We start from the raw sequence: 25841 nt of genomic DNA, 5'->3' as shown, positions 1-25841 counted from the left end.
TGTTTGTGGTTACAAGTTACAGAGAGCCTGTGTTAATTTATAAAAGATCATTTGACATCATTCATAAACATAAGTATATGCTAACACCAATGTTTTACTATTACATCATGACATCACTTTGGAACTTAGTTGGGATGTTGTTAAAATAATTTTTCAAAATGACCTAATACATTTTTGTAGGAGCAGCAAAAAAACAAACATACAAATTTGCAGTCGTTGCTGCATGGAAAACCATTACTCAGATATCATCAGAGCTTTAGCCTGAACTGTGGCAGCACACAGTAAAGAAAATGAATGAACATTTTCAAAGCCAGGTGCAATTTGGTTAATAAAATCACAAGCTCCAATACACTACACTCAATATATTTTCTGTCGATCCCTAACAGTCACTCATTGTTTTGCATTTTATGTTTCCTGCTTTTTAATTACACGGTAGAAAAGGATTCCAGGTACTCCCCACCATGACCATCACACTGCCATGCAGCCCCCACCTGCCAAGAATGAGGATCATTAATTTTACCACATGAACATTAAATTTCAAATTGTGGCTGGGAAGAAGAGAAGGCCTGTTACAAGGGGTTGCCAGGTCCCGGGCTGGAAAGACATTTTTGCATATTAACAGACAGTATTGTAGACAAAGGACCATTCCCTGACCCACACAATACACAAAGCCAGAAGTGGTTATACCAGTCGGTCACATGACTACCCTGCTGGCCATCTTGGGGAGTTTTAAATTATAGAGACAGTGTTTGAACTAGCAGAAAGCTCTTCGCCCCTGGATTGAAAAGTCATCTCCTGGCTGGCTCACCACAGCCTCTCCTGTCTGCTCCCATCTCTTTCTCACGGAACTCAAAAAACCGACTGAAGACACATGAATTCCAAGGGAATTCCAAGAAATGTCTCCTACAGTGAACAGGTTTAAGAAGAATACTGGGCCCCAATGAAAAGCAAGATCCACCTACAATCAAGGACTCTACAGTGAGCTCGAAGAACCATAACAACAACCCTTCAGATATTGCCTCAAACCTTTCCACTCTAATTTTTCTTCTGCTCTTTTCTGTCTCCATTCGCATGTATGTATTGCGTATGCATGCTAGCATGGGCGTGTCGTGTATCCATAGGTGTTAACCGAATTAGAGTTTAAGTTTATGTTTGATAAAATTTCAACTTTCTTCTTTAAACCTAAGAAAGCCTGTTTGTGCTGGTTTCTTTGCCTTATAGTTGGAAAGCTAAAAACAGTGTGTTTAAAATAAAACCCTGTTACAGTAAGACCAGGTGAAGGCTGAAAGGGACCCCTAGACCTCTTTCTCACCTGGTCGTAACAACACACACACAAATACACACACACAGAATCACAGACTTGTTACAGCGCAAAAGGAGAACATTCAGCCCATCGTGTCCGCACTGGCTCTCTGAAAGAGCAATTCCATCTGTCCCATTCCCCTGCTTTCTGCCCATAACCCTGCATATTCTTCCTTTTCTTACAACTGTCTAATTCTGTTTTGAATGCTTCAGTTGAACCTGCCTCCACCACTTTCTCAGGCAGTGCATTCCAGACCTTAACCACTCGCTGCGTGAAAAAGATTTTCCTCATGTCACTTTTGCTTCTCTTAGCAAATACTTTAAATCTGTGCCCTCTCATTCTCAATCCTTTCATGAGTGGAAACAGTTTCTCTCTATCTACTCTGTCCAGATCCCTCATGATTTTGAATACCTCTATCAAATCACCTCTCAGCCTTCTCTTCTCCAAATCCTAACTTCTCCAATCTATCTTCATAACTGAAATTCCACATCCCTGAAGCCATTCTCGTGAATCTCTTCTGTACGCTCTCCAATGCCCTCATGTCTTTCCTCAAGTGCAGCGGCCAGAATTGGACACAATATTCCAGCTGAGTCCGATCTAGTGTTTTATACAAGTTCAACATAACCTCCTTGCTCTTGTACTCTATGCCTCTATTAATAAAGCCAAGGATACTGTATGCTCTATTAACTGCTCTCTCAACCTGTCCTGCCATATTTAATGACTTATGCACATAGACACCTGCACCCCCTTTAGAATTGTACCCTTTATTCTATATTGTCCCCCCATGTTCTTCCCACCAAAATGAATTACTTCACATTTCTCTGCACTGAACTTCATCTGCCACCTGTCTGCCCAGTCCACCAACTTGTCTATGTCCTTTTGAAGTTCTATACTATCCCCCTCACAGTTCACAATGCTTCCAAGTTTCGTATCATCTGCAAACTTTGAAATTGTGCCCTGTACACCAAGGTCTAGGTCATTAATATATATCAGGAAAAGCAAGGGTCCCAACACAGATGCCTGGGGAACTCCACTACAAACTTTCCTCAGCCTGAAAAACATCCATTAACCACTATTCTTTGTTTCCTGTCACTTAACCAATTTCATATCCATGTTGCTAACGTCCCTTTTATTCCATGAGCTACATGTTTGCTCACCAGTCTGTTGTGTGGCACTGTATCAAATGCCTTTTGAAAGTCCATGTAAACCACATCAACAGCATTACCCTCATCAACCCTCTCTGTTACCTCCTCAAAAACTCCAGCAAGTTAGTTAAACATGATTTTCTCTTAAGAAATCCATGCTGGCTTTCCTTAATTAACTCGCATTTGTCCATGTGACGATTGATTTTGTCCTGAATTATTTTCTCTAGCAGTTATGACTGGCCTGTAGTTGCTCACAGAGTCATACAGCACAGAAACAGGCCCTTCGGCCTAATGTGTCCATGCTGGCCATCAAGCCTACCTATTCTAATCCCATTTTCCAGCATTTGGCCTGTAGCCTTGAATGGTAGGGCATCTTAAATGCTCATCTAAATACTTCTTAAATGTTGTGAGGGTTCCTGCCTCTACCACCCCTTCAGGCAGTGTGTTCCAGATTCCAACCACCCTCTGGGTGAAAACGTTTTTTCCTCAAATCCCCTCTAAACCTTCTGCCCCTTACCCTAAATCTATGCCCCCTGGTTATTGACACCTCTGCTAAGGGAAAAAGTTTCTTCCTATCTACCCTATCTATGCCCTTCATAATTTTGTATACCTCAATCAGGTCCCCCCTCAGCCTTCTCTGCTATAAGGAAAACAACCCTAGCCTATCCAGTCTCTCTTCATAGCTGAAATGCTCCAGCCCAGGCAACATCCTGGTGAATCTCCTCTGCACCCTCTCCTGTGCAATCACATCCTTCCTATAGTGTGGCGACCAGAACTGTACACAGTACTCCAGCTGTGGCCTAACTAGCATTTTATACAGCTCAATCATAACCTCCCTGCTCTTATATTCTATGCCTCGGCTAATAACGGCAAGTATCCCATTTGCCTTCCTAACCACCTTATCTACCTGTGCTGCTGCCTTCAATGATCTATGGACAAGTACACCAAGGTCCCTCTGTATTTCCTAGGGTCCTACCATCCATTGTATATTCCCTTGCCTTGTTAGTCCTCCCAAAATGCATCACCTCACACTTCTCAGGATTAAATTCAATTTGCCACTGTTCTGCCTATCTTACTAATCCCATCTACATCACCCTGTAATCTAAGGCTTTCCTCCTCACTATTTACGACCAATTTTCTTGTCATCTGCGAATTTACTGATCATACCTCCCATATTCACGTCTAAATCATTAATGTACACTACAAACAGCAAGGGTCCCTTTTTTGAAAAAGTGTGTAACATTTGCAATTTTCCAGTACTCTGGCACCGCCCAAGTCTAAGGAAGACTGAAAAATTATGGCCAGTGCCTCTGAGATTTCCACCCTCACTTCCCTCAGTATCCTTGAAGGCATCTATTTAGAGATACAGCACTGAAACAGGCCCTTTGGCCCACCGAGTCTGTGCCGACCAACAATCACCCATTTATACTAACCCTACAGTAATCCCATATTCCCTACCTACACTAGGGGCAATTTACAATGGCCAATTTACCTATCAGCTGCAAGTCTTTGGCTGTGGGAGGAAACCGGAGCACCCAGCGAAAACCCACGCGGTCACATGGAGGACTTGCAAACTCTGCACAGGCTGTACCCAGAATTGAACCCGGGTCCCTGGAGCTGTGAGGCTGCGGTGCTAACCACTGTGCCGCCCTCATCCGGCCCTGGATCTTTATCCACTGTAAGTTCAGATAGCCTATCTAATACTTCCTCTTTATCAATTTTAAACCCCTCTAGTGTCTGACTTACCTCCTCTTTCAACATTGCCTGTGTTGCATCTTCTTCCTTGGTAAAGACAGATGCAACGTACTTATTTAATACCTCAGCTATGCCCTCTGCCGCTGTGTGTAAATCCCCTTTCTGGTCTCTATTCGGCCCCACTCCTCCTTTACCACCTTTTTACTAATTATATTGCCTGTAGAAAAATTTGGGATTTCCTTTAATGCTAGCTGCCAGTCTCTTCTCATGCTGTCTCTTTGCTTCTCGGATATGCTTTTTCACTTCCCCTCTGGATCTTCTATATTCTTGATAGCATTTTCTACCAGGCATCTGTCATAAGCACACTTTTTCTTCTTTATCTTAAGTCTACCTCTTTTGTCATCCAGGGAGCTCTGGATTTGTTTGCTCCCCTTCAAGGGAACATACCTTGACTGTGCCCGAACTATCTCTTCTTTGAAGTTAGCCTATTGTTCATCTACCGGTATTCCTGCCAGCTTTTGATTCCAATTTATTTGCCCCAGCTCCATTCTTACCCCATTGAAGTTGGCCTTCTCCCAGTTAATTATTCTTACCCTGGACTGTCCTTTTCCACAGTCAGCCTAAACCTTATGATACAATGATCACTATCCCCTAAATGATCTCCTGCTGATCCTTGATCCACGTGGCTCACCTCATTCCCAAGAACCAGCTCTACCAGTGCCTTCTTTCTTGTTTGACTAGCAACATACTGTTGTAGAAAATTTTCCTGAACACACTCTAGGAACTCTTGCCCTTCACTGCCATTTACACTACTATTATCTCAGTCTATGTTTGGATAATTAAAGTTCCCCATTAAAGTTACCTATAATCTTTGCACCTCTCTGTAATTTCCTTGCAAATTTGTTCCTCCACATCTTTCCCACTGGCTGGTGGCCTATAGACAACACCGAGAAATGTAACTGCACCTTTTTTGTTCCTTAGCTCTAGCCAAATTGATCCTGTCCTTGACCCCTCTGGGACATCCTTTTTCTCCAGCACTGCAATGCTCTCCTTAACTAATACCACTACCCTACCCCCTTTTTTCCCTTTCCTATCTTTCCTGAACACCTTGTATCCAGGAATATTTAACACCCAGTCCTACCCCTCTTTGAGCCAGGTTTCTGTTATAGCCACAACATCATATTTCCACATGGCAATCTGCGCCTGTACCTCACCAGTCTTATTAACCAAACTCCCTGCATTCACATACAGGCACATTAACCCTGATTCAGACTTTATTACTTTCTCCCTTCCTCTGACCCCACCTAATAATGTATTATTCCCTACTCTCATGCTATCTATCTCCCCCAGTATCCTGTGCACCTTGTAATTCCTCTCTAATACTTGCTCCTGGTTCCCACACCCCTGACTAGTTACCAGTTTTGCTTCCCTCCAATCTGAGCTCCCTCTCAGGTTTCCAACCCCCTGACAATTTAGTTTAAACCCTCCCCAACAGCACTAGCAAATCTCCCTGCAAGGATATTCACCCCAGTCCTGCTAAAGTGCAACCCGTCCAACTTGTACAGGTCCCACCTGCCCCAGAGCCAGTCCCAATGTCTTAGAAATCTGATGCCCTCCCTCCTACACCAGTTCTCCAGCCGCATGTTCAATCGCTCAATTCTCCTATTCCTATGCTCACTTGCACGTGGGACTGGGAATAATTGTGAGATTACTGCTTTTGAGGTCCTGCTTTTTAATCTCCTTCCTAGCTCCCTAAAATCTGCTTTCAGGCCCTCATCCCCTTCCTACCTATGTTATTGGTACCAATGTGGACCACGAGCACACACACACACAATTTATATGATAATAGCTATCTACCATTCCAGGTAAAGTTTTAGAAACATTTTCCGATCAGATAATTATGTCACAATGCTTACTGTTGGTGGCAAATTGGAGAGAGGAGCATAGCTAACTTTATATTAGATTTAAAAACTGCTTTACCAATAATTAAAAAGGAGACTTTTCCAAGTTAATGGTCATAGTGCTCTTATGGAAATGCTGAATACATCCAAACATCAAAAGTTCCTCGACTTCTGTATTTCAGATCGCAGCAAGCAGTGTGACATTAGGTTTTTTTCATCTGTGATTGACAGGCTGCCAATCATTTTCAGTGCAGTCTATTTTTAAGACTACTTTTACTTTGCATATGAAATGGCAACAAATAGTGCCAAAATATGCAGGCATCAGACAACTATGCATTGAGTGTAGAGTTGCTTGGAGGCCGGTGTTCTCCATTAACTTCAGTTCAAATGCAAGGCCTAATTAAGACAGGAAGGGTATGGATTAATTAACAATCCAAAATAGGTTATCAGTTAGCTGTGGCACAGAATCTCTGAGAATGATGTGTGGTAGGAATGCATTAACTTTAAAAGAAGTGCTTTTTGTAATTTTTGATCTTGAACATTTTATGCTGTGTTCAACAATCATGTAGATCAATCGCAGCCATTAGTTATTTAAATTTTACCTCCTTTAAGAAAAAGTATTCATCATTTTGTTGCTCCTCTGTATGCCTCTGAAATTCCTCTTCATCCATTTCCTCTTCTTTTCCTTCCCTGATTAATTTGTATAAAGAAACAATTTAAAAGCTTATGGCTTATACATGCTGCAGCCCAAATAAACAAATACTAAAAGACCTAAATAATTTTAAATGGAAATCAATCAAATTCTAATAATTCTTTCAGTAACTTATTTGTATCAGTATTCATATCAGTAACTTGTGCAGTTTAGTTTCTGTTTCATGAAAATGGGATTTTTATTACAAGTTCAAGCTAGTAAAAGGCAAATTTAGGACTGATATCCAGAAGACAAATTTCCGAGAAGTGCAAAAATAGAGTCATAGAGTCGTAGAGTTACACAGCACAGAAACAGGCCCTTCGGTACATTGTGACCGTGCCGGCCATCAAGCACCTATCTATTCTAATCACATTTTCCACCACTTGGCCTATAATCTTGTATGCTATGGCATTTCAAGTGCTCATCTAAGTACTTCTTAAATGTTGTAAGGGTTCCTGCCTCTAACACCTCTTCAAGCAGTGCATTTCAGATTCCAACCACCCTCTGGGTGAAAATATCTTTCCTCAAATTCCCTGTAAACCTCCTGCCCCTTACCTTAAATCTATGCTCCCTGGTTATTGACACCTCTGCTAAGGGAAAAAGTTTCTTCCTATCTATCCTATCTATGCCCCTCATAATTATGTATACGTCAATCAGGTCTCCCCTCAGCCTTCTCTGCTCTAAGGAAAACAACCCTAGCCGATGTGGTGACCAGAACTGTACACAGTACTCCAGCTGTGGCCTTTTATACAGCTCAATCATAACCTCCCTGCTCTTATAATCTATGCCTCGGCTGATAAAGGCAAGTATCCTATATGCCTTCCTAACCACCTTATCTACCTGTGCTGCTGCCTTCAGTGATCTATGGACAGATATGCCAAGGTCCCTCTGTACTTCCTAGGGTCCTACCATCCATTGTATATTCCCTTGCTTTGTTAGTCCTCCCAAAATGCATCACCTCACACTTCTCAGGATTAAATTCCTTTTGCCACTGCTCCGCCCATCTTACCAGCCCAGCTATATCGTCCTGTAATCTAAGGCTTTCCTCCTCACTATTTACGACACCACCAATTTTCATGTCATCTGTGAACTTACTGATCATACATAGAAACATAGAAAATATGAGCAGGAGTAGGCCATTTGACCCTTCAAGCCTGCTCCGCCATTCATTATGATCATAGCTGATCATCCAACTCAATAACCTGTTTCCACTTTCCCCCCATATCCTTTGATCCCTTTCGCCCCAAGAGCTATATCTAACTCCTTCTTGAAAACATGGCCTCAACTGCTTTCTGTGGCAGCAAATTCCACAGGCTCACCACTCTCTGGGTGAAGTAATTTCTCCTCATCTCAGTCCTGAAAGATTTACCGCGTATCCTTAGACTATGACCCCTGGTTATGGACTCCCCCACCATCGGGAACATCCTTCCTGCATCTACCCTGTCAAGTCCTGTTAGAATTTTATAGGTTTTGATGAGATCCCCTCTCACTCTTGTGAACTCCAGCGAATATAATCCTAACCGACTCAATCTCTCCTCATACGTCAGTCCCGCCATCCCAGGAATCAGTCGGGTAAACCTTCGCTGCACTCCCTCTATAGCAAGAACATCCTTCCTCAGATAAGGAGACCAAAATGACACACGATATTCCAGGTGTGGCCTCACCAAGGCCCTGTATAATTGCAGCAAGACATCCCTGCTGCTGTACTCAAAACCTCTCACTATGAAGGCCAACATACCGTTTGCCTTTTTTACCGCCTGTTCACCTGCATGCTTACCTTCAGCGACTGGTGTACGAGAACACCCAGGTCTCATTGCATATGCCCCTCTCTCAGTTTATAGCCATTCAGATAATAATCTACCTTCCTGTTTTTGCTACCAAAGTGGATAACCTCACATTTATCCATATTATACTGCATCTGCCATGTATTTGCCCACTCGCTCAGCTTGTCCAAAACACCCTGAACCCCCTCTTCATCCTCCTCACAACTCACCCTCCCACCCAGTTTTGTGTTATCTGTAAATTTGGAGATGTTACATTTCGTTCCCTCATCTAAATCATTAATATATATTGTGAATAGCTGGGGTCCTAGCACCGATCCCTGCGGTACCCCACTAGTCACTGCCTGCCATTCGGAAAAAGTCCCGTTTATTCCTACTCTTTGTTTCCTGTCTGCCAACCAATTTTCTATCTATCCCATGTGCTTTAATTTTACACGCTAATTTCTTATGTGGGACTTGGTTGAAAGCCTTCTGAAAGTCCAAATAAACTACATCCACTGGCTCCCCCCCACCCCCGCATCAACTCTACCAGTTACATCACTGAAGAATTCTAGTAGTTTTGTCAAGCATGATTTCCCTTTTGTAAATCCATGCTGACTCTGTCCAATTCTACCACTGTTCTCCAAGTGCTTTGCTATAAAGTCTTTGATAATGGACTCTAGAATTTTCCCCACTACCGATATCAGGCTGACTGGTCTATAATTCCCTGTTTTCTTTCTACCTCCCTTTTTAAATAGTGGGATTACATTAGCTACCCTCCAATCTGCAGGAACTGTTCCAGGGTCTATAGAATCTTGGAAGATTTCTAGGGCCGCTTCCTTGAGTACTCTGGGACGTAGATTATCAGGCCCTGGGGATTTATCGGCCTTCAATCCCATCAATTTCCCCAACACCATTTCTCTATTAATACTGATTTCCTTCAGTTCCTCCCTTTCACTAAACCCTGTGTTCCCCAATATTTCTGGTATGATATTTGTGTCCTCCTTTGTGAAGACAGAACCAAAGTATGCATTTAGTTGGTCAGCCATTTCTTTATTCCCCATAATAAATTCCCCTGTTTCTGACTGTAAGGGACCTACATTTGTCTTCATCAATCTTTTTCTCTTCACATACCTATAGAAACTTTTACAGTCAGTTTTTAAGTTCCCCGCAAGCTTACTCTCGTACTCTAATTTCCCCTTCTTAATCAATCCCTTGGTCCTCCTTTGCTGAATTCTAAACTGCTCCCAATCCTCAGGTCTGTTGTTTTTCTGGCAAATTTGTATGCCTCTTCCTTGGATCTAATGCTATCTCTAATTTCCCTTGTAAGCCATGGTTTGGCTACCTTTCCCATTTTACTTTTGCGCCAGGCAGGAATAAACAATTGTTGCAGTTCATCCATGCGCTCTTTGAATGTTTGCCATTGCCTATCCACCGTTATCCCTTTAAGTAACGTTTCCCAATCCATCATTGCCAACTCGTGCCTCATACCTTCGTAGTTTCCTTTATTAAGATTCAGGACCCTAGTCTCAGAATCAACTACGTCACTCTCCACCTTGATGAAGAATTCTATCATATTATGGTCGCTCATCCCCAAGGGGACTCGCACCACTAGATTGTCAATTATTCCTCTCTGATTACACAATACCCAGTCTAGGATGGCCTGTTCTCACTCCATGAATTCGTCCTCTACGGTATTGTGACTAATTTGATTTGCTCAATCTATACACAGATTAAAGTCACCCATAATTACAGATGTTCCTTTATCGCATGCATCTCTAATTTCCTGTTTAATGCCATTCCCAACATCACCACTAAAGTTTGGGGGTCTATATACAACCCCCACTAATGGTTCTTGCCCCTTAGTGTTTCTCAGCTCTGCCCATACAGATTCCACATTGTCTGAGCTAATATCCTTCCTCACTATTAATTTCCTCTTTAACCAGCAATGCAACTCCACCGCCTTTTACTTTTTGTCTGACCTTCCTAAATACTGAATATCCCTGGATGTTCATTTCCCATCCCTGGTCACCCTGCAGCCATGTCTCCGTAATCCTGACTGTATCATACCTGTTTACATCTATTTGCACGATTAATTCATCCATTTTATTGCAAATACTATGTGCGTGTTAAGGCACAAAGCCTTAAGGCTTGTATTTTTAACATCACCTGTCCCCGTCCCACTATTTTTCACTGTGGCCCTGTTTGATTCTGACCCTTGATTTCTCTGCCTATCACTTTTCTTATTCCCCTTATTGTCTTTTGTTCTTGTCTTTGATCCCCTCTCCTCTGACTCCTTGCAAAGGTTCGCATCCCCTGCCATTTTAGTTTAAACCCTCCCCAACCACTCTAGCAAATACTCCCCCGAGGACATCAGTCCTGGTCCTGCCCAGGTGTAACACGTCCAGTTTGTACTGGTCCCACCTCCCCCAGAACCAGTCCCAATGTCCCAGGAATCTAAAACCCTCCCCCTCACACCATCTCTTCAGTCACGTATTCATCTGACATGTCCTGCTATTTCTACTCTGACTAGTATGTGGCACTGGTATTAATCCTGAGATCACTACCTTTGAGGTCCTACTTTTCAACTTACTTCTTAACTCCCTATATTCTGCTTTTAGGACCTCATTTTTTTTTTACCTACGTCATTTGTACCAACGTGTACCACGACCACTGGCTGTTCACCCTCCCCCTTCAGAATGTCCAGTAACAGCTCTGAGACATCCTTGACCCTAGCACCAAGGAGGCAACATACCATCCTGGAGTCTCATTTGCGGCCACAGAAACGCCTATCTATTCCCCTTACAATTGAATCCCCAATAACTATTGCATTCCCACACGTTTTACTCCTCCCCTGTGCAGCAGAGCCAACTGTGGTGCGACGAATTGGGCTGTTGCTGCTTTCCCCTGAGAGGCCATTCCCCCCAACAGTATCCAAAGCAGTATCTGTTTTTCAGGGGAATAGTCACAGGAGATTCCTGCACTGCCTGCCTAGTCCTCTTGCTCTACCTGGTGGTCACCCATTCCCTTCCTGCCTGTGGGGTCTGAGCCTACGGTGTGACCACCTCTCTATACGTGCTGTCCACGATACTCTCCGCCTCGCGGATGCTCCACAGTGTGCCCAGCAGCCGCTCCAGCTCTGAAACCCAAGCTTCCAGGAGCTGCAGCTGGAGACACTTCCTGCACACATGCTGGTCCCGGGCACTGGAATTGTTCCCGGCTTCCCACATAGAGCACGAGGAGCACACCACGGCTTTGAGCTCTCCTGCCATGACTTAACCCTTTAAATTAAACCTTTTGGAAGATGCTTAATGTCAAATAATATCAATTACTCTCGGGCCCTTCTTCCCTGGTCCTCATTACTACAGAACTCCTTAAAAAAAACACTGCTTACTATATATGAAAATAAACTGTAGACCTTTCTTAGCTTAGTTACTAAGCCAGCTATTTAGAGCTATTCCCTAACAACAGTTGCTCACCAACCAATCACCTTGCAGCTTTCCTGTGATGTCACAGTTGACTTTTTTTTCAAAACTCCGCGCACCTGGACTGCTCTCACACAGGTCCGTCTGCTCTCCGCTCCCTGTGCTGGTCTGACTCAGTATACCTCCTATATTCACGTCTAAATCATTAATGTGCACTACAAACAGCAAGGGTCCCAGCACCGATCCCTACTGTACACCACTGGTCACAGGCTTCCAATCGCAAAAGCAACCCTTGACCATCACTCTCTGCCTCCTGCCACTAAGCCAATTTTGGATCCAATTTGCCAAATTGTCCTGGAACCCATGGGCTCTTACCTTCTTAACCAATCTCCCAGGTGGGACCTTATCAAAAGCCTTACTAAAATCCATGTAGACTACATCAACTGCTTTACCCTCATCTACACATCTAGGTCAATAATAACAGGGGATTTCAACTATCCGAATATTAACTGATATAAAATCAATGTAAAAGGTATTGAGGCGACACAATTTTTAAAATACATTCAGGAGAACTTTATTAACCAGTCCGCAGCAAGCCCAACAAGAGAAGGGGCAGCTCAGGACTTAGGTGGGGGTCTGGAACTCACTGCCTGAAAGTGTGGTAGAGGCAGAAACTCTTATAGCATTTAAAAAGCACTTGAAGTGCCATAACCTACAAGGCTACGGACCAAGAACTGGAAAGTGGGATAGGTTGGATAGCTCTTTTTTGGCCTGCACAGATACAATGGGACAAATGGCCTCCTTCTGTACTGTAAATTATGATTATATAAGTCTTAACATAAAGAGAGAGCTATATATGGAAAGGGCTCCTGAATAAGGTAATGTAGGTGAAAGTGCTGACATTATTTAGGAAGCAATTGGATGTTGCAACAGGAGGACTTTAAGGTCATTCTGGATGGATAAGCAGAGATGGGGATAGGTTGAATGGTCTTCCTTATCTATAATTTTGATATTGTGATTTGACTTCAGAATTAGTTTTGAAGGTGTATCAGTCATAATGAGCACAGCCAAACCCCAAAATATTAAACTGAGAATTGCAAAGAAGAAACCGTGGTAGTAGTTCTTACCCATGCCCTTCAAGTTCTTTAGCTCTTTAACCAGTGCTAGAGTATGTTAGAAATTGTGCTATTTTGGAGGAGGTTCCATAGATCAGATAGACACCCCATTCTCATGAGACTGCCTACAACCTACCTCACTGAACACACCAAATTACATGGCACATTACCTGTTAGCTGTTCTTGAGGAGCACATACCAAATTATTACCAAATACTAATGAGCAAACGCAAATGAAAACAAAATTCATTACCCAGCACAATATAGAACTCCAAAAAAATTAAAACACCACACTGCACGGCACCAGGTCTTTGAACATCCTAGTTTCCAGGTACACCTTACTCTACTCCTCCCAGCCTCAAATATTCACAATGCCCACTCAGCCAACTGGATTCCCAAATCTGATGGCCACATCCAAACCATAGCCTCATCCAATGAGGCAATTCCCTGGAGTCACTGTTGCTGTAGTTGGATTCCAGTTGGGGAGGTAAGTTGTTAATGTTTAAGTGTGGGCCAGACAGGAGCAGTAACCAGTTCAAATACTGCTCTGCTTTGGGTAGTAACTGATCTGAACTGGGCTCACCACCCAACTTGTGTCAGAGTCTTCTTCCCCTTACGATCAGGTTTGGAGTATACCAGAGTGGTTGTCGCACTGTACCAAGAATCAACATCAACCCCAGTTGGCTGTAATCTTTTGGGCCCCTGTTTTAATTTTCAGGATTCAACAGTTAAACACTAAGAACAAAAATGCCTTAACAAGTCAGTGTATGCAGCATTAAATACATCTTCAGAACATAACTGTTTACCTTTGTTTGGTTCTGCAACTCATCAGGTTTTATGAAACATAACCAAAAAACACTGTAGACACTAAACAGGTCAGGCAACACCTGTGGAGAAAATATGAGTCAGTTGATATTTTAGGTGTAAACTGTTCCTCTGTTCCAAATGTCTCTAGCGTTTTCTGTTCGTGTTTCCAATTTCCAGCAAGCGCTGTAATTTGCTTTTTGCTCTCTAGGTTTTGTGTCAAGCATTGCTTGATGTTGAATGCACAGTAGCCATCCAACAGTATCATAGAATCACAAAATTATTACAGCAAAGAAGGAGGCCGTTCAGCCCATCGTGTCTGCACTGGCTCTCCGAATGAGCAATTCACCTCGTGCCATTCCCCCGCCCTCTCCCCGTAACCCTGCACATTCTTCCTTTTTAGATAAGTCTAGCTTCCTTTTGAATGTCTCGATTGAATCTGCCTTCACCATACTCTCATGCAGTGCATTCCAGACTTTAACCACTCGCTGCATGAAAAAGTTTTTCCTCTTATTGCTTTTGCTAATTAGTTTAAATCTGTGCCCTCTCATTCTCAATCCTTTCAAACGTGGAAACAGTTTCTCCCTATCTACTCTGTCCAGACCCCTCATAATCTTGAATACTCTATCAAATCACCTCTCAGCCTTCTCTTCTCCAAGGAAAACAATCCCAACTTCTCCGAATTATCTTCAAAACCGCAGTTCCTCATCCCTGGAACCATTCGCATGAATCTTTTCTGCACTGTCTCCAATGCTTTCACACCTTTCCTAAAGTGTGGTGACCAGAACTGGATGCAATACTCCAGCTGAGGCCAAACTGTTGTCTCTTATATGTTCAACATAACCTGCTTGCTTTTGAACTCTACACTCCTAATAATAAAGCCTAGGATACTGCATGCTTTATTAACCGCTCTCTCAACCTGTCCTGCTACCTTCAATGACTTGTGGACGTATACACCCAGGTCCCTATGCTCCTGCACCTCCTTTAGAGTTGTACCCTTTATCTTCTACTGTTTCTCCATGTTCTTCCTATCAAAATGAATCACTTCACATTTCTCTGCATTGAGCTTCCTCTGCCACTTTTCCACCTATTCCACCAACTTGTCTATGTCCTTTTGAAGTTCTACACAATCCTCCTCACTGTTCACAATCCAAGTTTTGTATCATCTGAAAATTTTGAAATTATGTCCTGTACGCCAAAGTCTAGGTCATTAATATATATCAGGAAGAGTAAGGCTCTCAACACAGATCCCTGGGGAATTCCACTACAAACCTTCCTCCAGCCTGAAAAGCATCCATTAATCACTAGTCTTTGTTTCCTGCCACACAGCCAATTTCATATCCATGTTGCTACTGTCCCTTTTATTCCATGAGCAATAACTGCTCACAAGTCTTTTGTGCGGCACTGTATCAAATGTCTTCTCTAAGTCCGTGTGCACCATTGACCTCATCAACCCTCTCTGTTACATCTTCAAAAAACTCCAGCAAGTTAGTTAAACACAATTTTTCCTTGACAAATTCATACTGTCTTTCCTTAATTACCCTACATTTGTCCATGTACCTATTAATTTTGTCACGAACTATTGTTTCTAAAAGTTTCTCCACTACCAAAGTTAAACTGACTGGCTTGTCATTGCTGGGCTTATCTTTACACCCTTTTTGAACAAGGGTGTAACATTTGCAATTCGCCAGTCCTCTGGCACCACTGCTGAGCCTAAGGAAGACTGGAAAATTATGGCCAGTGCCTTTGCAATTTCCATTCTCACTTTCCTCAGTAACCTTGGATGCATTTCATTCAGACTTGGTGCTTTATCAACTTTAAGTATAGACGGCCTACCTAACACCTCTTCCTTATCAATTTTAAATCCTTCCTGTGTATTAATTCCCTCCTCTTTCACTGTGGCCTGGGTAGCATCGTCCTCCTTAATAAATACAGTTGCAAAGTATTCATTTAGGAGCTCAGCTATCTCCCCTGCCTCCATGTGTAAATCCCCTTTTTGGTCCCTAATTGGCCCTACTCCTCCTTTTACCACCTTTTTACTATTTATATGCCTATAGAAGACTTTGTTATTCCCTTTTATGTTAGCTGCCAGTCTCTTTTCATACTCTTTCTTTGCTTCTCTTAATTCCTTTTACGTTTCCCCTCCGAACCTTCTATATTTAGCCTGGTTCTCCATTGTATGGTCCACCTGACATCTGTCATAAGCACAGTTTTTCATCTTCATCTTAATCTCTATCTCTTTTGTCATCCAGGGAACTCTGGATTTATTTGCCCTACCTTTCCCTTTGAGGGAATATACCTTGACTGTGCCAGAACAATCTCTATATTGCTATATAGTAAAATATATAAGAAAACAATATGACAGTGATTGGTTAGCCTTTGAACTAAATAATGGTTATAAATCACAATGATAAACAAGCAGTTGGTAGAACAAAATCTGAACAACCAGGCAGTAATCACAAAGACTGGGTCAATCACAAGAGAACTGGTTATTTTCATTTTCGTCAGGAATTCTTAAGAATAGACTATAGAGGCTTTTTAAAAGAATTACTGCCTCATCCACAGAAGACACCTCCAGGACTGGAACCAAATCAGTAACTCAGAAAAAAAACTATAGCATCCTAAAAATCTGCAAGACCCAAAATCTGCAGGTAGGATAGAGGAGATGGTTAATTGCACACTGGGAGCTCCAGGACTTGGGGACATGTGAATGTGACTCCTCAGCTTCAACTTTAAGTAAACATTGATATTCAGATATTTGCCAAACTTTATTCAAATAAATCTCTCTAACAGTTAATTCCATTTCATTATCAGTTACCTGTGAAAGGAAGCCAATGATTTTATTCATCAGATCAACATGTGTTCAAGACCAGAGAAACAAAAATATCTCAGCTTTTAATTTTGCATATTCTGTCCCCTTTGATATGCAGCAATTTAATTAAAAATGAGACCTCTGAGTAAAGCAGAATGGGAACTGGCTGTGAAAGTAAAATTGGACTGTGTCAAAGTGTTCAGCGAAGTCAGTGTGGGACAGTATTTCTGAAGGGCAACAGATACTGAAGCTGCTATGAGGTTCCAGGAAGTATATGCCAGTACATGCAAAGATTCATATTTATACAAATCTATTGTATAATGTGTTATGTTTCTCATGTTTGTGTTGTATATTTCTAATTATTATATAAGAAATTTCAGAAATGGATGGATTTAATTTATGTAGTTGCAATTTATGAATGACAGACCATTATTTATTTACAATACTATAGCACATTACATCCACAGAATTATAATATGCTTCTGGTGCATGAAGCAGACAAACTTGCTTCTTCATTATCGATATGTACTGGGTGAAGAAAATTATGCAATCAATTTTTTAAAAACTCTGTAGGCAATTTCTGAAACATTCCACTGATGCTGCATAAAGATACAGTACTATGGCAGAAATATGAATTCTTGTACCTTAGTCCTTCAAGTTCTTGTTGCTTTCTGTACACCCATCTTTGGGAAATACGCCAGTGTGCTCCCAAAGCAACACATTTTTTCACTGATCCAAGCAAGTAATCCTGAACCTGTTGGGAAAAAAAATTGATCTGTTATTTTAATGTTATCATAAGAAAATCCCAAATACCAGAAACACTGGCTGCCACAGGAAGGCACAAATGAGCAATCAGTGTTGATAAAGTAGTTCTTTGATTACTGGGGCAAAATGAGCAAGCTGTTCATTGTGATAGCTGAGCCAGGATATAAAGTTTCTGACATCAAAATCAAACTGAACTCATCTGTAGCTCACATCTATTATTACACTGTCTGTAACAAAACATTTAATCGCCATTATTTGTTCAACAAAATATGATTTTATTTTTAAAACTACTGTTTGAATATGTATCTTTTGAGAACAAGTAAGAAGTGGCTATAAACTAAAACACACTGGCAACTATTGTCCGGCATTTGAAAAGCTGTTCTTAGATGAGTCAGTAGGCCATCTGAAACCTTGTTTATCTCAGTTAATTTGCAATTATTTATATTAGATGCTCATTTCACAGAGATGGATATAAGTACCCTATACTACATAACATACAGAAAACAATTGTAATATCATTTCAGTTGCAGTACTTCCACGAAACAGGATTTTGTTAAGTAGCCACCCTTGCTGATTATTCTAGATGACCAATTAAGACAAGTGACTTTTCTCTGGTACAGTGTAGAAATAAATGAATACTAAGCTTATGCAGCCAACCACCAAAATACAGGTTCAAAGATATTAGAATGTTCTAAAAGTGATGTGTAGATGTATGGTTGTGAAAGTGCTTCAGCAGTAAGCACTTGGCTGCAGCTGATTGTATTTAAATTATTAAACAGATATGTAGATTGCTTACAAATAGCTCATACTCTTCATAATGTGCCTTATCCGTATATACAGTTATGCCTGTGAATGAAACTCAACAACATTTTTAAAAAAATCATTCATGCAGCATTCTATATTTATAGAAGGACACTTGTAATATATAGAATTTCCAGCACAGAAACAGGCCATTCGGCCCAATTGGTCTATGCTAGTGTTTATGCTCCAAACAAGCCTCCTCCCACCATATTTCATCTAACCCTATCAGCATATCCTGCTATTATTAGTAGGATGATACAATGACCAATTTTGCTGAATTATCCAACAATCAAAAGAGTATAAAATTTAAAACATAAAATATAAAGAGGGAACTCTATGCAATGAGAATACATATTCAACCCAATTAGTAATCTATCATCCTTACTTCACCAAATATTCTCAGTACTTAAAGATAGAAGGAAAGATATGCATTTATATAGCACCACTCATGATCTCAGTTCCAAATACTTTACAGCCAATGAAACACTTTTGAACTGGAGTGAAGTCACTGTTGTAATGTAAGAAATGCAGCAGCCAATTTGCACGCAGCAAGATCCATGAACAGTGATGTGATTATGTCCAGATAATACGCTTTAGCGATGTTGGTTGAGGGATAACTATTGGCCAGGACACCAGGGATAACTCCACTGCATTTTTCCAAATACAGTCATGGGATCTTTTTGTCTGCCTAAAAGGGCAGGAGGGACCTCAGCTTAACGTCTGAGACAAAAGACAGCACTTCTGACAATGCAGCGCTGTCTCAGTACTGCACTGGAGTGCTCAAATCTCTGGAGTGGGATGTTAACCCACAACCTTTTGACTTAGAGGTGGATGTGCTGCCATTGACCCATAGCTAACACATCTTATTCACTGGATTGCATACCAAAGAAAACAAATCTATGGAAATAAGTATAATAGTGTACTTTTATTCATGAGAATTACTAGCCACGGATACTGATGTCAGAACCAAGAACATTCCACATGTGTGCTCCCTTCAGCTGGTTAAGTCAGTGAACATTTAAGCTATGCAAATCAGGAAGATACCAGGTTTTATCTCTGCTCTGTATTGAAATAATTGATCTCAACCAGGAAGCAGCAGGAGTGAAAAAAAAGGAGTCTCAGGAACTGCCAAAAAGGGAAAATCAGCCAGGGTTTTCATTCCTGATCATTATCTAGCAACCTATGCTGGAAGTGGAGATTCATGCAGAACTGCAACAACTCTACAGTTGAATCTCCTTCGGACATGCTAATGCTTGAAGAATGGTTACTTGGACATTACTGGAGGAAGCCCAAGCTGTTGCCATATCAAGTGGCCCAGCCAGCTTTTAAACTGAGATAAAGAAGGCATATGGTGTGTTAGCTTTTATTAGTAGGGGGATCGCGTTTCGGAGCCACGAGGTCATGATGCAGCTGTACAAAACTCTGGTGAGGCCGCCCCTTGAGTATTGCGTGCAGTTCTGGTCACCGCATTATAGGAAGGATGTGGAAGCTTTGGAAAGGGTGCAGAGGAGATTTACTAGGATGTTGCCTGGTATGGAGGGAAGGTCTTACGAGGAAAGGCTGAGGGACTTGGGGTTGTTTTCGTTAGAGAGAAGGAGGAGGAGAGGTGACTTAATAGAGACATACAAGATAATCAGAGGGTTAGATAGGGTGGATAGTGAGAGTCTTTTTCCTCGGATGATGATGGCAAACACGAGGGGACATAGCTTTAAGTTGAGGGGTGAAAGATATAGGACAGAAGTCAGAGGTAGTTTCTTTACTCAGAGAGTAGTAGGGGCGTGGAACGCCCTGCCTGCAGCAGTAGTAGACTCGCCAACTTTAAGGGCATTTAAGTGGTCATTGGATAGACATATGGATGAAAATGGAATAGTGTAGGTCAGATGGTTTCACAGGTCGGCGCAACATCGAGGGCCGAAGGGCCTGTACTGCGCTGTAATGTTCTAAAAAAAAAGGTAAGTCCGTGATAGATTTGTTCTTGGGAGAAGGGAACCTGGCATGACAATGGCCTGGGTCATTTTTGTGCAACCCCAAGGAACACCCTTGCACTGCCCAGCTCCACAAAAATAAAGTAAAAACTTTCTCCACGTCGGGTGCATGGGCAGCTCAAAACTGAAGCCTGCTGTGCCCAGTTGTGTCCTGAAATGGTAATCAGGGTCCCATGAAGATCATAGGATCTGGATTTGCATATTAAAAGGGCCTACCACCTGACTCAGGCAGGTGTTCAGGACACCAAAGGTGGGTCCTTGGCAAGATAGCTTTGGCCACACCATCAGCACCACCATCCCATTTCCACCTGGTAGACAGCCTGAAAACTACTCCCATAAAATGTAAAGGCTTTGCCCTTCTATCTGAGACACAAGGATAAAGGAAGGCCATATGAACCCTGAATCACAGAACACTTAAACTGGGAATTTCCTTGGGGGGTTTTCCCCATCATAACCTTGCCAGAAGATTGGCAGAAACTCTGGATAATGGCGTTAGGTGAGGGAGGGGGAGGTGCCACTGATCTTCCGCCAAAGTGGCAGGGGCTGAGAAGACGAATCCCTAAGGAAATGTACCCCCTTTTCCTCTGAAAGCCTAATGGGTACATGCACCAACTGGTTTGGTGCTGAGCCAGGTTCAAATCCGGGTCTGTGCTGAGTTTGTTGATCTCAGTAGGAGTGTTAGAATAAGCTTCAGTTTTCCTGGGGTAGAGAAGGAAGAGATCAGCCAGGATTCTTATTCCTCGCTGTTTGTAGCAATATCAGTTGCAGAATGCACATGCAGGAAATTACAGCATCACTAAGGCTCTGACACCCCTATGTTTGAAATACCTGCCAAAATTCACTCCTGAGGCTCACACATGGTCATGTGAGCTTTAATGGTATATTCTACATTCTGCCTCACACTTTGTCTAACATTTCATCATCTAAAAGTACGTCTAATGGAGAGGGCAGGGCAAGGTCATCCATTCCTGACAGCCTGAGCTTTAGCACTAATCCCTGGCAATCTAATGCAGAGGCAAGTAGGAATTCTGTGCTTAACAATGCATTGAAGCAGGTACACTTCTGTACGATTAGACAGTCAGGCACATTCTGGTACTTGACCTTAATCATCCAGGAACAGTCTCTGAGCTTGATTGCATGAGTTTGAATGTCCTCTTCCCACTAAACTGTCAACCGTCAGGTGCCCCCAAACAGGAGAGACATAAAAATAAAATGACTGTCATTGTCACCCTGGCTTCAAGCACAGATAGCAGCCATTTACCCTTAAGTCACCATGACAACAAAATTTGAGGTAGCATGTGCACACAAAACTTTGTGTCACCCTTACCGCAGATGAGATGGCCTGAGACCCAGATTGGCATCCCCATAAAAGAAATTCAATTATAGAACAACAAAATAACAAAAAATAAGCTTTTCTACCTCCAGGGATCATCCGTCACTAAAGCTCTGTTTGCATGCAATATGGGCTGCTAAAAGAATCAGGTAATCATCCTCACAGCGCTCTACCATCTGGACTATTGAATAAACCATCTGGACGTATCTTGTTACCTAGTCACCTCACCCTTGCCCTTGAGAAGTTGAATCAGTAACTAACTACATCACCTATCGGGAAGTAACCTTCAACAAAAGTATATAGGCAGAGAATTTTCCCCCCAATTATTTACAATGAATTATACTCAAAGCAACTGAAATAAAGATCAAATACATGCAAAATCTACTTATATAAAAGAATTTGCCACGATTATTTAAAGGATCACCATCGCCACAAAAAGTGTTCCATAAACATTCCTTTGTTTGCAAACTCACAAATAGGATGATGCAATTGCATCAAAATACAATATTGTGTGATCTGTAAGTGTAATAAAAAATAATGCATTGTTTTTCTGCTTCTTTTCTTCCCCAAACATAACATTGCTTGCTGAAACTTTCCAAATGCTTACCAAATGCATCTAAAAGAGCACCGTCCTCATGAAAATGTGTTTCATTTTATGAGTCTCTCTAATTTTGTTCAGGGCTCCCATAAAACTACTTGAAGCCTCATGAATTCTGGGATTACTGTAGAAAGCTTGCGCTCCCATTGAAACATCGCACTCTGAAGGGTAGAGTCATGAAACCGGATGCCCAACCTTCCTTTGCTGAAATTGGAGAAGAATGACATCTGGATGAGACGTCTCACTTTGTTTCAATGGTGACGCTGTGAAAGCAATTTTTTTTTTGAAGAGAGAAAACAGATGGTTCTTAGAACATTACATATTTTACAAATTAATAGATGTCATTCATGACTTTTGGAATTAAATTTTCAAGAGTTTCCATTCACAAATGTATCTAAAGAAGCTTTGTACATTTTAATTACATGGTGTTTGCAGGAAATATGCATTGATATATTAATTTGTCTGGGAACAGTGGTACTTGTGCTGGGAGTAGTATGAGTTATAGGTTGAAACAAATTGTTGTTGGTCTCAGGGGTTAATTTGAGTCAGGAAATGGAGAAACCCTGCCTACTAGTTAGGTCTTATTGGTTAACATAATCATCCTATCCTGTCTATGGGGGAATTGCTGAAGTCCTTTCTCCTGCATGTATAGGAGGGCCCCATAGCAATCCATTATGGAGATGTGAAATTGTTGCAGCCTGCATAGGGTGCATTATGTGATCTTAAGACGACCCTTGTGCAATTTGCTGTGAGTGTCGGTATCATTACCATTTCTTCATTGTCAAGTAATGACCTCAGCCTCATTCCCTGGCACTCTTTAGATTTTCTTGACTGTCTTTTGTCACATTAGATGAACATAATGGAAAATTTGGAGATGTGTCGATTGGTGTCTAACAGGTATAACCAGTAACCACAAAAACCTTTTCTGGTTGAAATGATCCCACGATCAATGATCATTTCAAAACTGGCTGTAGTATCAGGTTTCAAATTATACAGCACAGTCGAGTTCTGATGGTGTGAAAGCTGCTGGAGGGGCAGGGACACAGGGGTTTTGGTTTGGTGCTTTTCAAATAAAGTAATACCATTCATAATGTATTTTTCATTCTAAGTCTTTTTGGGGGTAGCTCTTGCCACTTTTACTGGGTGACTGGTAATGGCATTGGCTGGCACAGATGGTCAAATCTGTGTTGGTAGACATTGAGCAGCACCGAGATGATGGATGAGACTCCAGCATTTCCAACTCAAGTGAGTAAAGTTCATCTGTAAAGTTCACTCTTCCAAACAGGCTCATTGAGCAACATCAAGCAAATCAAGTACGTGTCCTGCCATATCAAGTTGCCAGATTCCTTGTATAGTTTCAATAGTCCAACACACTCTTTATCCAGGTAATAGTAGGTACAAAGGGCGAAAACCAAGTGGGATTGTGGATTTTACAGCTTTGTTTTAAGCTTCCTCGATTGGGATGTAATGCCAAGGGATAGTCCCTGTGATTTGTTCAACAGTCTCTGTAAATTACATCCAATTAGCTTTCCTAAAGTTCCATTGGGATTATCTTGTACTTTTGTTGAATGGTTGTTGCAGCCTGGCATGGATGAGTGAAGGTTAGTGCTGACCATGTGGAATGTGGTTGAGAACAGTGCACGATGCTGGAAAGGTCAGTCCTTATTCAGGGGGCAAAACCAATTTGTTTCTGGTCCAATCAGAAATGACAAAGACAAGGCAATAATAAAGTCATGCAGTACTTGTCTTTATTAGTTTTATCTCTGGGGTAATTAAAGGGAGCCAATCCTAGGTAAGCCAACTGTCCTGAACTGTCCAACATGTCTGTTGATACAGTTTTTTAATCTATTCTATTTATTACTGCTGATGAACTACTTCACTCTTTCTATTTGTACTCTACGAAAGGACACAACTATATTCATCGGGGTGATTTTCAGTAGCACTTTCAGGCCTCAACGATCCTCCAAGGTGGCCAAGATATGGACTTAAGCTGAAAAACCGGTTTAGCCTGTATTTAGTGCAAGACACCATCTGGTAAAGAGGTTGAAGCCTGCAGTAAAAATGGCCACCCAGAGGCTCGTTAGGAGGCTGATTGCTACTTAAGATACCTGCTAATGTTCATTAAAGAGGCTGCACAGCATTTTGGTGCTTCAATCAACAACCTCACCTAACAGCGACAAGCTGAACAGGAGTAAATAAGTACAACAAAAGTAGACAATGCTGGAAATACTCAGCAGATCAGGCAGCATCTGTGGAGAGAAAAACAGAGTTAACGTTTCAGGTCGATGACCTTTCATCAGAGAGGTGTAAATAAGTAATTGCCGAGGATTTCAAGCACTACTTAAAGTTATAGTGAACTTTCACTGCCCACTTGCTGCTGGAGAAGAGAATTTTTAAGGCACATTGGGTGACTTTCTAGGATACTTTATCAAGACTTCACCAAGATGCTATCAACTTTTATTCTGGAAATTCTGAGAGAGTGAGTGTTGTGCTTCTCCACCTTATTGGACACCTTATAGGGGTCACCAGGAAAAAGGGAATGTTTGGTCATGGGCATCTTTCTAGACGTCCACATGGTCTGGTGGAGGAATGGGAGGATGATACGTAGCTAGCCAGAACAGCACCAGTTGCTGCAGGAGAGAGGGACAGGAGGGCTCCTTCGTTCCGCACCACCTTGCAGATACAGGGCATTCCTCATGCTCTAGACCTCCTCCACCAGGACTTCCAGTGCTCCATCCGAGAACCTGTGCACCCTTTCCCTCGGTCTCTGAACCATCCTGAAATGTACCACTGTGTGCCAACTAGCACACTCCACACCTTCAGTGGAAGTGGGTGCTTGGAACCCACATAAAATGAAAATTGGTTCTAATCAGCATTTGATTGCTCAAACTGCAGGTGTCTGTTTCAGCACCTCCAGGCAAAGTTAAATCTGAGTATTCAGCAATTAGCCCCAAAATTGCATGCTAAAAATCAAACTTTTAAATAGCCATGTCTTATTTGCACAGTACTTACTTAGCACCTGTATTCACCCTTACACCAAAATAGTCCCCAGCATATATTTGTTGATCAAACTGGAAGAAATGTGTGAATATTTTAACAGTCATTGTTCAGATTTTATTTCGATAATTTAATAGGTTATTATGCACCATATAAATAGTTAAACATACACAATTACCACTGTGTCTTTTGAACACTCTACACAAAGTAATTTTCACAAGATTGATCTATTTCCTTCCTGTATTTTTAAGTACTAGGCTAGAGCCTTCTTTTTCCTCCATGTACATTACCTTTATGATTTTTATAAATTTCCACAAGCTGTTGATTAGATTTATCAAATAATTCATTGAATGCTCATTACCCACCTCTTTTTTAGTTTCCATGATGCCTTTTCTCTCTTGATTATTTTCACGAGATGCTTCTTAAAGACGATCTCTGCCTTTATCTCCACATTATCTCCCGCGAACCTTCCTGTTCTTTTCTGGTATTGGTAACTCATCAGTCAGTATTTCTTATAAGTCTCTCGATTCATAAATAATGCGGGTACATGTTCTCAAGCTGTCTTCATATGGAGCATACATTACACCCCTTAACATAACAAGTGTACCATCAACTTTTGTTTTTATCTAATTAGCTTTCCATGAATGACTCACACAAGAATCATTTCTTGCTAAATAAGTCATGAGTATTGCTTGAACTAAGACCTTGTTTC

The sequence above is a fragment of the Heterodontus francisci genome, chromosome 18 (genome assembly GCF_036365525.1).
Source record: "Heterodontus francisci isolate sHetFra1 chromosome 18, sHetFra1.hap1, whole genome shotgun sequence".
Lineage (NCBI taxonomy): Eukaryota > Metazoa > Chordata > Chondrichthyes > Heterodontiformes > Heterodontidae > Heterodontus > Heterodontus francisci.
Note: the sequence above shows the minus strand (reverse complement) of the source record.